A 15,269-nucleotide genomic window follows, 5' to 3' on the forward strand; every position below is an offset into this window, starting at 1 on the left:
TGCGGTGGAATTATGGGATCCTCGATTGATCACCAAGCTACTATTTGGCTACGGATTATAACCGTAGCTATATCCGTATCCCTGTCCATACGCCATTACCATTCTGCTTGAACGTCTATCGTTGAAACCCTTTTAGGGGCCACACAAGTTTTGGATCATTATGAAATTTGTTTTTCCTCTTCATCCAGGTCTTTGTGACCTTATGAATAGATTGGATGGAAAATAAATGTTATGGTGGGCCTTACAAAAGTTTCAACGATGAAAATCAATTTTCCGCTGCTCTGTGTGGTGTGGCCCAGTTGATCTTTGGATATGATTTTATTTGTGTTGATAATGCTCCGAAATGATCTCGAAATATGGATGAACGTTGTGGATATAATAAATACATAGCTGTGGGCCATGTAACTTTGATCTCTTTTAAGCCGTTCGTAGAACTCTCAGCTGGAGGAGCGTCAGCGCTCGTCTTCGCAGTGAAAAGGAGGGGTAGTTTCGTCTTCAAAGTCGCTGTCCGCACGTGCAAGTCTAACTTGGTCACTTAAGTTTGCAGTCCTTCATAAAAACCGCTGGGTAAAAGGTTTTGTCTACAGTGGTCATTTTCTCTCATTTCTTTCCTCAAAAGAGGAATTAGAGTCCTACTCATCGGCAAACAAAGGTATTTTGCTCATGCCTAGGATTTGCCACATGTGGGGCCCATATACTGGTGATCTAAACCGTTCATATGATTTCCCTTACTAAAGTCAAGGGCTTATTTACAAGTATATCACAATCGGACGTTCATAAACCTTTGGTAATAAAAATATACGGTTAAAAATAAAATACTTTGACTGTCCACTTTTAATTAGAAAAAGGTCCATATATCAGAGGGTTAGGATCATCTAACCAGGGATGCTTCCGTGGAATAATTCTGATCAACTGTTTAGAACGGAAAACCATAGGTCCCACATGCAGGGAATCGTGTGCGTGTCAGCCCAACACGTTTGCACGACCCTGGGATTCTTCTCCTAAAATGTGCATTGGATCCTTTTATCCGCAGCAGTTTAGGAGGGAGAATTTACTTTTGTAACCTTTTCCTATTTTCTTTCCCTCGAGCATATTCCTATATTCCATATAATTCAAAAGGCATTTCCTTTTTCCTCCTTTTTTTTTTTTTAAAAAATTATTTAAGAAATGCAGAAGGGTGATACCATGATAGGCGTATCATCTGCCAACACGACAACCGTGTGTGATATCCGGACCACTCATCAGGTGGGCCACCTTCACATGTCCTGGCCCGAAAATGAGGGACGCGGTTTGGCTACTGACTCTGGTCGGTGCTCTGTGGACCCCATCTTAATGTATGTGTTTTATACCGAAACGGATTGGCTACTCCCCTTGCAAGTAGCCTGGTGGATAGTGGTCGGTGCTCTGCGGCCCTACTGTGAAGTATGTCTTTTATCCATGTTGTTCATCCATTTTTACAGATCATTTTATGGCTTGATCCCAAAATTAAGAGTGATATAAATCTCAGGTGGACTACACCACATGAAAATAATAGTAATTGAATATCCCCCATTAAAATCCTCCTAAGCCCACTATACTACTTATTTGACATCCAATCTGTTGATTAGGTCATGAGAATGAAAGGAAAAAACAAAGGTCAACTTGATCCAAAACTTGCATGCCCCTAAAAAGTTTTTAATGGTCAACATTTAATCAACACTATTTCCTATAATGTGGTACACTTGGGATTTGGATATATTTTACTTTTGGGTTCATACCATCAAATGATCTAGAAAAATAGATGAATGTCATGGATGAAACATATACATTATGGTGGGGCCCACGGAGCACCAACCACTAGGCATTGGCCAGTTGCAGGGGAGTAGCCAATCCGTTCTCGTTTTATCCACGCTGTCAATTCATTTTTTTTCATATTATTTTAAGACTTGATATTGATATATAAAAGAGGCCGGTCCAAATCTAATATGTACGACACTACATGAAACAGAGTGATTGAATGTCCACCGTTAAAAACCTGGGAGGCCACCGTATTGTTTATTTAACACAGATCTCTGAAGGATGAAGGGGAAAAAAAAAAAACAAATATTATTTTCATCCATAACTTTTGTGGCCCAGTAAGCTTTTAATGGTAAACAGTAAAACAACAATGTTTCATGTGATGCGGTCCACTTAAGATTTGGATCTACCTCACACCATGAAATAACCTGTAAAAATGAATGGACGTCGTGTATGAAAAACATAAACGCTGGGTCCACATAGCACCGACCAGAAGCCGCAATGGCACCGGCCAAACCGCGTTCGAAAATGAGGCGGCTCCACTCACAGGACAGGAGAGTCTCACGTGCTCGAAGAAATGGGCAACTGAAGAAGAAAGTCCAATGGACTATATTCAGCGTACACGTGGCCCACTTGATGAGTGGATTTTGCTGATGAGTGGGCCCTACTCGATGAGTAGATATGGAATCAATCCATTGGCTGTCCATTGCTTTTTAAATCGAGGCCCATCTATGAATAAATCCTCCTTTCATTGATTTTCAATCGAGGCCAAAACCTTTCAACGGTTCCAGTACGTCCATTGACGTTTATCTGATCATTTCCCTTTTTTTCAAATTATACTGGGTAGCTAGGAGAACCGTAATATTGTAGAATCGTCTCTTGACACGTGGCTATATTTCAGCACTAGAACAGACGACTTACGTTCTAAAAATAATATATTAGCGGCAGGAGCTAGGATTTACACGTTTGTAATACGCGTGAGATGTTCCTGTCCATTGCTTTATCTACGGTTTCATCGAACGCGGAATGTTTGCGACCCCACCGCAGGATGTTACTGTTGTCGGAGGCTAGTGGGGCCCAACGTGATGTTTGTGAGGATCTACCCCGTCCATCCGTTTTTCCAGCTTATTTTAGGACATAAGCCCAAAAATGAGCTAGATCTAAATCACAAGTGGGCCATACAATAAGAAAAAGTATGGAGGGAAATGCCTACCATTGAAACCTTCATGGGATCCACTGTGATGTTTACATGCCATCCAAACCGTTCTCAAGGTCATTCCCACTGGGATGAACCAAAAACACAAAAATTAGCTTGATCCAAAACTTTTGTGGCTAACGAATTTTTCAACGGTAGGAATTCAATATTCATTGTTTCTTGTCGTGTGGACCGCTTGAGCTTTAGATCTACCTCATTTTTGGTCTCATATCCTAAAATGAGCTGGAAAAACGGATGGAAGGGGTGGATTTCTGGGAAACATTACGGTGGGGCCCACCTATCTTCCTACTGCAGGAACCTCACGCAATCTGCGTCAGGTTCATCCATGGATATTTGACGCGTAAACGGCTGCTTATACGGACGCGGATTGCGTCCTACCCCCGCCCGGACAGTGATCCGTCCGGGCAGGGCTCCGTGGGGCCCACCGTGATGTAAGTATTTTATCCATGCCGTTAATAGATTTTATCAGATCATTTTAAAGTATGAGACAAAAATTGAGGTAGTTCAAGGGCTTAAATGGACCACAAAGTATGGATTGAACTTCCACCATTAAAAACTTCCTGGGAGCTGGAGAAGTTTCGGATCAAGCTGATATTTGTGTTTTCCTCCATCCAAGTCTATGTTACCTTATTAGGTTGGGTGGTGAAAAAAAACATCATGGTGGCCCTTAGAAAGGTTTCAACGGTGGGTGTCATTATCACTGCAGCTTCCTTTGATGTGGCCCAATGGAGCTGTATATCTGCTTCATGTTTTGTGTCATATCTTAAAATGGTATAAGAAAAGCGATGAACGGCGTAGATAAAACATTTACATCACGGTGGGTCTCACAGAGCCCTGCCTGAACTTATTACCCGTCCGGGCGGGGGAGGACGCAATCCGCGCCTGCTTATGCGATGGATGGAGCCATTTTTGAAACATGAACCATCCGTCCTGTGAGAGCTACCCCCACCATATTGGACGCGGATTGCGACCTACCCCACCCGGACTATGTGGGGCCCACCGTGATGTTAATGTTTTATCCACGACGTTAATCGTTTTTAGCATATCATTTTAAGCAAAAGCCAAAAACTTAAGTAGGTTCACAGCTCCAGTGGACCACACCAAAGGAAGCTACAGTGATAACGACACTCACGGTTGAAACCTATCTAAGAGCCACCGTGATGATGTTTTTACCAAACAAATATCAGCTTGATCTGAAACTTCTCCAGCTCCCAAGAAGTTTTTAATGGTGGACGTTCAATTCCTAATTTATGGTCCACTTAAAACTTTTTCTGCTATATCTTTTGTTCACACCTTAAAATGATCTTCGAAAAACGATTGACGGCGTGGATAAAACACTTATATCACGGTGGGCCCCACATAGCCCTGCCCGACGCAGTCCACATCCTACCATATTAGGGTTCTTCCAAACGCGTGCGTACCTGGCGGAAGTAATATTCGATATGCATGAAATCCACCCCGTCCATCGGGTACAGCCCTCATTATTTGGCTTTGACCCCAAAAATCAGGCTGATTCAACATCAATCCATTTTAAAACTATACAAAAAAGATAAATAGCCCACCTGAGCTTTGAAATATTGTGATTTTTCGATGATATTTTCATCCTAGTCAGGAAAATTAGATGAATGGATAAAATGGTATATAAACACCACGATGGTCCCTGCAAAAAACTAATTATGGAAGTTCCATCCCAACCGCTTCCTGTGATGTGGCACATATGATTTTGGATCACCTCTATTTTTGGATTCCAGGGTGAAAATGAGTAAGGTTATCTGATGGACGGTGTGGATATCATGAAAGTTACATCCACCCGGCGCTTGATTAGTGGGAGGTTACTAAGGGAGGCTAACCTCAGGTACGCACGCGAGGTATGCCAGTGCCGTCTGGATCAGACGTGGATTAGGTACTACGGCCGCCTGTCCGTACTCGGCACAGGCATGGCTCTGAGGGGCTCACCGTGATGTATAAATTTTATCCACACCGTCCATCCATTTTTTTCATATATTTTTAGTATAATAATAGTCCAGAAAATTACGAAGATCCAAGACTCAATAGACCACACCACTGGAAGCTACCGTTGAAACCTTCCTATTGCCCACGGTGATATTTATTAGCCATCCAACCTGTTCATAGGGTCAAATAAACGTAGAAGAAAACCTAGAAGAAGAGAAAAATAATAATTTTAATCCAAAACTTCTGTGACCACAACAAGTTCTCAACGGCAAGTGTTTATCCATACAGTGTGTTCAAATTAAGTATTGGGTCTAACTCATTTTCAGAATTATAACCTAATATGATATTTAAAAATGGATGGACGGTGTGGATAAAACCCATAACATCACAATGGGTCCCTCAGGGACCCATTCTGTTCCGAGCTCAGAACAGGCAGTGCTAGTATCCAATCCGCCTCCGTTCGTATCATACTCCTTTCTTCTTTTGGACGGACAGACAATAACAAAAGCTCCAACGACGTAAACCTCTCGGAAAAGAAGGCAACCGCACGACTTCAAAAGCAAAATTAAAAAGAGAAAAAGCAAAATCCAATTTTATTCCTACGGATTCCCCGTCTTTTTCAAGCCCCGTCACTTCACCAAGCAGAAAAAACGCGTTTTGAACTTTCGCGGCATCTTCCACCAACCTTCCCGCCACCTTCTCTCACTCTCTCTCACAAAACCCCCCAATACAAATATTGACATTCTCACCCTTTCTTTTTGAAACACACACCCTTTCTTTCATCGTCGTTTTGAAAAGAGGCATATATTCTACAGTACACACGTGTCATCGGTTCCGACAAGGGGGGCTACATTTGGAGTATCCAGGCCACTGATCAGTTGCATCCCACCGTTGATGAGCCATCCGATCAACGGTGTTACTTCTTTGCAGTTTAACATGGACGGTTATATGTTTCTTTTCTTAAGCGTCTATTCAAAGACCCATATATATTGGGTAATTTTGTCTTGTGGTAGAGAACTCTTTGGGGACAGGTTATCCACATTGTAAAGCAAGGAATCAATGGTCTGGATTGCCAAACAACGGGACCCACTTGTCAGAATTGAGAATCGGCGTATACGATGCATGGACGTGGGACGCTTTCCACATAATTCGTCTTTTCAAAATGGTGGTGACTCATCGTCTTTAGACGTGGCACACATGCATGGCCATCTAGACCGTCCAAATTGTGAGGCACAATGTGGATAAAGCACGGGTCTAGATAATAGTAATCGAGTGGTCCTAACCGTCCAATTGATGGTGATCAAATGGATGGTTGAAAGTAGAATAGTAAGTGGTCCAAATTCAACAGGAAAATAAAGTGATCCCAGCCATCTGATCCGCGTGTAATTTTTTGGGTTATGCTAATACGCTCCCCATACAATGAGTCAGCGACTGAATGGTCCTGATTCCTTTTCAACAGTGCCATCTTACGGTGGATGTGTCCCCACCGTTTCACGACGCAGTGACCGGCCACTCATCTGGGGCCGAATACCTGTCAGAGATTCGTTCTCCAACAGTGTCAGAGGCATTCATCACGTAGGGTACACCGGACTCGGATTCGGTAGTGACCCCTCTGTGGGCCGCACAATGATGCACGTGTATGATCCACGCCGTCCATCCATTTTGCAGGTTCATTTTAGGTCATGAGCCTAATAAGATAGACAGAATTCTGAGTTCGGTAGTGATTTAATGCCGACTATCAACAACTTTCTAAGCCCACTGTAATTTTTATTTTCCATCCAACCTGTTAATTAGGTCACACAGGTGAATGAATGGAAAACACAAATATCATAACGATAAAAAATATTTGTGGCTCGTAAGAAGATTTTAATGGTGGTGGCCATTCAATGGCCACTGTTTTCCATGATGTGCTCTACTTGAGATTTGGGTCTACCTTATTTTTCAGTTAATGCTATAAATACAGTGGATGGAAATGAATGCACGGCAAAAATAAAACACATGTAGAGAGGCCCAAAGAGTTTTTTCAGCTCACCATAAACCACGTGGACCTAAAGGGCTACTACTGAATCCGAGTCCGGGTACGCCGTGGACATGCCTTCAAAAGGACTATTTTCAGGAAGCAATGGCTCCTGACATTGGGCACAGAGGCTGTGTGGGTACACAGAGATATGTCCCTGACAAATTCACTTGATTTGCATGTTTTTTAAGGCCAATTGTAGAACAGGATTCTAAGAATCAGACCGTGCTAACACTATGGAGGCGTTTGGCGCAGGGTCTTAGATAGAATTAGATAGAATTAGGTGGGATAAAATTGCATTTGGTACCATGCAATTCCATCCTACATTGGAGAGGACGAGAGAGGTTGGGATTAGGTGGGATGGCATTGCATTTAGTCTCATGGAATTGCATTTTGTCATGGTAGGATTTTGGTGGATTTTGAAATCAATTACACATGTAGACCCCACATTGATGCATATGTTTATCCATGCCATCCATCCATATATACCGTTTACATGTGACATTCTAGTTACATATTTACAAGTGAACAACATCCGTTGTGAATTTGGTTTATTGATTACAATTTCACAATCCACCAAACGTCATTTTACTTGATTAGGTGTTTTCGGGTAACAAAAATTTTATCTCAAACATGGGATTATATGACTACAATACCATGGTATTTTCATCAATACAATCATTAATCCCATTTAATACAATTCAATGTTATTCAATTCCACTGGCCAAACACCCCCGACTGAGCTGAGCTGTTCCAACAAAACCGTGGGAACACTTAAAGCCTACTTTTAAAGCCTTTCTAGAATTGACCATGATATTTACTTGCCATCCATGTAGAATTATTTCCATTCAAATAAACCATAGGAATAAATATAAAATTACTACCCTTCATATAAACAGTAGGAATAAATATCATCCTAATACAAAACTTCTATCACTGCTATGTTCAATCCTCACCATTTCGTTTGGTATAGCTCAAATGAGTTTTGGATATGCCTGGTTTTTAGAATTATGTTCCACGGTGATTTTTAAAAATAGATGGATGCAGTGAATTTGTCACAGGCACAACCTCATTCCTATGTGCCTAGGGCACATGCAATTAGTGTTGTACACGAGTCAAATTGAGTTAAGCTTGGCACAACTTGGCTTTACTCGACTAGTAGCTACCTCAGCTCAAACTCAACTTGGCTCAGTTCGAGCTGAGTTCGAGTCTATTTAGCATTTTCTAAAACAAGTAGAATGCATATTCAATTTCTCACGGAATGTAAAACAATAACAATATTTCACAAGTATTTCATCAAACACCTAGACAGCAACATTAAAATCAAACACCTAAGCGAGCAACATTAAAATCAAACAATTGATGTATCCATTCATTCCTCGCCAACACTTCGTTGAGTCATTTCATCGAACGCTCGGTGAGCAACATTTATATCAAAATAACCAAGTCACTGAGCTTATTTGATCTGAGTTGGTTTGAGTTGAGGTTCGATTTGTGCCCACGCAAGCTCAAACCCAACTCGAAATTTTTTCGAGCTCCAAAAACCAGCTCGACTCGGTCCGAATTCAATTTTGAGCCAAGGCGAGTCAAGCTTTTCCGAGTCGAATCGAGCGAGCTGACCAAGCTAACTTGACTTGTGCATAGCTCTACATGCAATCCGCTCACCAATTAACAATTGTCCAAGCCAAAAATTGAAGGGATTAGATTAGGTGAGACTGGATCCACCAAGGTCGATGGGATCCCTAGCTATAAGGCTCACAATGATCTATGTACCTTAAATCTACACCGCCCAACCATTTTCAAAGCTTATTTTAGGGCATGATCCCAAAAATGAAGCATGCTGAAATCTTAGGTGGACTACACCACAAGAAACAATTGTGATTGAATCTCCACTATTAAAAGCTCCATGGATCCCATCGGAATGTTTATTTTCCATCCAACTTGCTGATAAGTTCATAAAGACCTGTACTACGAGACCACACAAATATCATCTTGATCTAAAGTTTTTGCGTCTGACAAGAAGTTTTTAATAATTAATTACTACTGGTTTTTTACTATGGTCCATCTGAGATTTTGATCCACTTTATTTTTTGGATCATGCCCTAAAATGAGTTTACAACACAGATGGACGGCGTGAATGTAGTCACATACAATAAGGTGATTGTGGTCCCACACACCTCGATGGCTTTGATCAGGATCCATCAAAGCACATGCCGTATGCATGTGCTTTGATGGATCCTGATCAAAGCCATCGAGGTGTGTGGGACCACAATCTAAAAAATGAAGCTGCACCGCAAATATACATCCACACCATCTCTCCGATTTAACATTTCATTTCAGGGGATAATCTAAAAAATGAAGCATATCAGAATCTTAGGTGGAGGATACAACATAAATAGTGGTCATTGAATAACCACCATTAAAAACTTATTGGGTATTAACCAAATGTTATCTTTCATCCAACCTGTCGACAAGATCACAAAGACTTGGATAAAAGGATTAAACAAAATATCAGCTTGATCCAAAACTTTTGTGCCCCATCGAAGGTTTTAATAGTCAATCACCACCGTTTCCTATAGTGTGGTCCATCTAAGGTTTGGATCTGCTTCATTTTTGAAATCATGTCTTAAAATAAACTGTCAAAACCAGATGGATGTAGCAGATGTAAGGAAAATACATTAAGGTGGGCCCACATTCAGGGATCCGCCCATCTCTATAGAATCCAAAAATCCATGGAAGCCACTTCCTTTACTAATGCGGATTGGCTGGTGACCCTTACACCAACCAGCCCGCTCGTCGAAGAGCTCTAGGAGTAGAGCTGGGCATCAAGTCGAGTCGGACTGAATTAGGTCCAACTCGACTTAGTTCAAAATTTTCATGGTTGATCCGAACTCGATTCGATCCATGACCGAATCTGGGTCATCTGACTCGATCCGATTCGAGTCCGACTCGGTCAGGGAAATCGAGTTGGATCGGTCCTAATGTTTTTTTTACCTCCAATCCTTTGCCGGACACCCTTGTAGATGGGATGTCGCATCTCTCGGAATTTCATCCGTCCGACCCACCTTTTAGGAGGACTGGTCTGGACGGTGGTGATCGTATCCTTATTCGAGGTACCTTGAAGAGTGCCACTGTAGCACGGTGATGAGTACTCTGGTCGGCCACATGGTCGGAAATTGAAGCTGTAGCTAGAAGCCTACATAGGAAAAGTGAGGGTAGAAAGAAGTTGAAGTGTCGAGATAATGGGCTTTTTAACTTTTCTTGAGAAAAAAAAAAAGTGGAAAGGACTTTATATGAAGCGAGGGGTCGTAGAAGATGCTTTGTATGCAAACATGAATAATGGCTGAGTTTACTTAGTCGTGTGGATGCAGGTTTATGACCCTATAGCAAACTTATCTGAAGAAGAGGGGCTACCGGGTTTGGATTCTGCCTGTTCCTTAGAGTTTAGGGATTTAGGGTTTGGGTGAGGGAGGGGCTGTTGCCTGGTGGGTAGGTAAAAAGTAAAAAAAAAATCTAAAAAACTATTTATATATACCCTACCGGATCGGATTGAATCCATTCGGATCGGATCGGTCCGGATTGACCACTGATTCGAACTCGATCCGATCTATGGTCGGATCTGACACGGCCAACTCGATCCGATTTGATCTTGGCCTTCTGTTCGGATCGGATCGGGTCAGATCCCTCAGATCGGTCTGGTTTCTGCCCAGCTCTATCTAGGAGGGACGCGGATTAGCTACTGACAGGTTAAGTAGCGAGACTCGCTACGAAAGTGATGTTGCCTAGTTATGTGGGTCCTACTGTGATGTATTTGTTGTATCTACATTGTCCATCCATTTGGAAAGATCATTTTAAGGCGTGAGAAAAAGAATGAGGCAGATGCAATTCTAGAATGGACCCTAAAAAAGAAAACAGCGGGGAGAGTGACGCTCATTGTTGAAACTTTCCTAAGGTCCACCGTGATTTTTATTTTAGATCCAACCTGTTCATAAGTTAACACAGACATTAAAGGAGGGAAAACACAAATATCAGCTTGATCGAAAACTTTAGTGGGCCTTAGAAGTTTTTAATGGTGGACGTCACTCTCTCCACTATTTTCTGTGGTGGGGTCCACTTGAGAGTTGGATCTAACCCATTCTTTGGCTCATGCTCTAAAATGATCTCTTGAAATGAATGGACGGTGTGGATATAAAACATACATCATGGTGGGACCCACAAGACACCAATTCTTTAGCTCATTTTATGGCATGAGCTAAAAAAAATGAGGCATATACAAAACTTGAGTGGACGAATGTGGTCTCCTCAAAGCTTTGAATCTGCCACAGTTCTGAGCTCGTGCCTTAAAATAAGCTATCAAAAATGATAGACGGCCTGGATAAAATATTATGGTAGGTCTTCAGAGCTTTTTCACCAGCTAGCTGGCTGGCGCAGGTGTCACCACCCCGCGAACCATGTTTGTCTCCTTGCCGAGTATACTATCCAATGTTTTTGGCACATGACATGTCAACAGTCCGCCCTACCCAATGCAGGCAGTCGATATCTAACACGTGTATTACTTTCGCAAGAATCTCTAACACGTATGCCAGACATCACATGACGGCCGTTCACTGAATCCCGACTCTTTTCTAAAAGAGTGGCTATGCCGTACTCATGCCGCGTATGACATTTGATACGCAGTCACGTCTTAGAAGCCGTGCAGCGGTGCTAACATATAAAATGCATTAGAATTAAGGGTGTACATGGAGTCGAACCGAGTCGAGCTTAGGCCAGCTGGAATCGGCTCGGCACTAGCTGACCTCAGTCAACTTGGTTCAGTCTTTGACCTGACTGGCCAGCTCGGTTCGGCTGGTAGCTTGAGTTGATTTGAGCTAAGATCAAGCTGAGTTCACCCCTTCAACATTTTCACAAACACATAAGTTACACCTTCAAAATTTCATTGTTAAAACAACATTAATGATTTTTCAGGTATTTTATCAAATACCTTATGAGGAACATAAAAACTAAGAAAGAGGGTGGAGGAAGTTTTGTTGTTACTAGCATTGAAAATGACTTATTTATATGATCGAGAGTTGCAAGATTCATTTACTGGCTCGTTTGTTTGAATCACCAAATACGTGTTGAATATTCATTCATATTGTCCTGACTAGTTGTGTAATATGATGCAGGAGAAGATAGCTTCTAGATGGATTAACTGCGTAAGCTACCATGGGTAGAATTTCCCAATAACTTCCTTGCCACCAGCTAAACTTCGTTGAGTCAGTTCATCAAACACTTGATGAGCAACATCAATATCAAAGTAGCTGAGTCATTGAACTGGTTCGATTCGAGTCGAGTCGAGCTGGGGCCAGCTCATACTCGGCTCGAACTCATTTTTAAGCTAAAAAATCAGCTCGAACTCGGCTTCAAACCGAGTCAAATCGAGCTTTTTTGAGTCGAGCCGAGCGAGCTAACCGAGCTAGCTCGGTTCGTGTACATCTCTAATTAGAATCCAAATCTCAATTACACTGTAATGAATTGGTTTCAAAATCTGTATCTTCATTTGTGTGTGTTTGAAATGCATTAGGATCCAAATATCATGTTTAGGGCTTGTTTGGGAGCTTGGATTTGAAACCCCTTGGATTCAGAACCCCTGGATTTGAAATCCTCTTATTGTGTTTGGCACCATAGATTGAGAATCAGCTTTAATCCAAAAGTAGCTATTCATGATATATTTGTAGGGGTTTGAATTTAATTACTAAATCAATTTTAATATATCTAATTAGTGAACTTATGTAATATTTGACACAATGGTTGTAATAAGCCCACTAAAATATATATCTTTTCAGAAAATGATGAAATTCCAGGTCTCAAATGGGATATAAACACAAGATCACGTCCGAGTGACTAATTAACAATTTTTAACCATTGATTTACATGGACAATGTTTGGACAGTGTTGATTATCGTATTAAACTAATTACTGGTGATGCCATTAATAATCTAATTATTTTTTGATATCATTAATGGGTCATGTGCCCAACAGAATAATAGTACGGTGACACACATGTTACACATGCAACTATTGAAATGATTTTAGGTGTAATCTAAGCTCCCAACGTGGATTTGAAACCCCCTCTTTGAGAGGATTTGAAACCCCCTGTTACTTTATGCTACCAAACAATTAGGGGATTTGAAACCCCCTCAAATCCCCCCAAATTTATGGTGCCAAACGACCCCTTAGGAGCTTGCACTTACAGGGCATTAAATTCTTTGATATGGAATTTACAAAGCTACGACTTGATTAATTAAATCAACTTTCATATAATATATATTATAATTAATATATTAATTGTAATAAACTCTTTAAAAAAATATATTTGATAATAAAAGAAGAATTTATAAGCCATTCGTGGACTACAAATGCAAGATTACAAACGTATAACTCATCAACATTTTTTAATCATCTATTTAGATATCTAGTATTTGGATGGCTCAAATTATTCTATAAATATAATTTTAATATTGCAGTCGATAATTGAATTATTTTGAGATATCATCAACATAATATGTATCTAATGAATTATCAGCAAAAAATCTTTTACTACATGTATTACTCTCTTACTCTAAAAAATAAGTAAGAAATGTATTTTGCAAGCTTAAGCTTGAAAATTTAAAATTTTGAATAGGGTTCGCTTAATAGCCTACTTAAAACTATTTAAAATTGGAGCAAAAAGTTATCTATCAACCACCCTAATTTTCTCAGGGGCTTTTGGCGCAGGGTATTAGATGGGATTAGGTGGGATAGAATTGCATTTGGTCCAGTGCAATTCCATCCAACATTTTGAGAGCATGGGAAAGGTTAGGATTAAGTGGGATGGAATTGTGTTTTGTCCCATGGAATTGTGTTTGGCCCCATGTAGGATGATTTTGAAATCCACTACATATGTGGGCCCCACATTGATGCATGTATTTATCCATGCAGTCCATCCATATACACCGTTTACACATGACATTCTGGTTATATATGTATGCAAGTGAACAACAATTATAAATCTGGTTTGTTGATTACAATTTCATGGTCCACCAAACATAATTTTGCTTAACTTAGTGTTTTCCATAGTAAAACTATTATCTCAAACATGAGATTGGATGGCTACAATACCACGATATTTCTAAACATGCAATCATTATGCAATAATGATATTAATCTCATCTAACACAATTCAATACCATTCAATTCTACTGACCAAACACGCCCTTAATATTACACCAAAATCTCAATATGTTGTTGCATTTTCAAAATGTTAAAAAAAAAAAAAAAAAACCTATCTCTTATTTTATTCACTTTCAAGCCTAAGGGGTCATTTGGCACGATGAATTTGGGGGGATTTGAGGGGGTTTCAAATCATCTAAGTGTTTAGTAGCATAAAGTAAATGGGGGGTTTCAAATCCCCTTAAGAGCTTGGATTACCCTTAAAATCATTTCAATAGTTGCATGTGTAACATGTGTATCACCGTACTATTATTCTATTGGGCACATGGCCCACTAATGACATAAAAAAACAATTGGATTACTAATAGTGTCACCATTAATTACTTTAATATGATGATCAGTATTGTCCAGACATTGTCCATGTAAATCAACGGTTAGAACTGTTGGTTAGTCACTCGGACATGATCTTTAGCCTGTAGTCCATTTGAGACTTGGAATTTCATTATTTTCGTGCAAAACTTATATTTCAGCGGGCTCATTAAAATCATTGCGTCAAACACTACATATGTCACTAATTAGAGCTATTAAAGTTGATTTAGTAACTAAATTCAAAACCCTGTAAATATACAATGCATCACCATTTTGGATTAAAGTTGATTGCGGGTGCAAAGACAACGGGAGGATTTCAAATCCAGGGGTTCTCCCAAACGCCTAGGGCTGCTAAACTCAAAAAAACAACTTATTTGGATTTGAAATGCACTTACTTACCACCAAATCCAAGGTTCCAAGTGGGGATAACTGAAATGAACCAACTAGGTTGTACAGCCCATAGGTAGACCGTTGGATATTTTTAACCGTCCAATCAATGTCTACCAATCTGATAATCAGATGGTCAAATAAGCTCATTTTTAAAAGTCATGTCACATCTACACTACTTAATACAATTTGAACGGCTTAATTTGTCAAAATCATATGCCACGTGTTCAATTCTAAATAATTTCTAAGTGCTGCGTATCATCCATCGCAGGACAGAGTATCATAGTTTTTCTCTTTCAGAAACGAAATGGTGGTGAACCTACACTCAAAGAGGCGGTTGTAATTGTCACTTACTGAAGT

The sequence above is a fragment of the Magnolia sinica genome, chromosome 14 (genome assembly GCF_029962835.1).
Source record: "Magnolia sinica isolate HGM2019 chromosome 14, MsV1, whole genome shotgun sequence".
NCBI classification, from domain to species: Eukaryota; Viridiplantae; Streptophyta; class Magnoliopsida; order Magnoliales; family Magnoliaceae; genus Magnolia; species Magnolia sinica.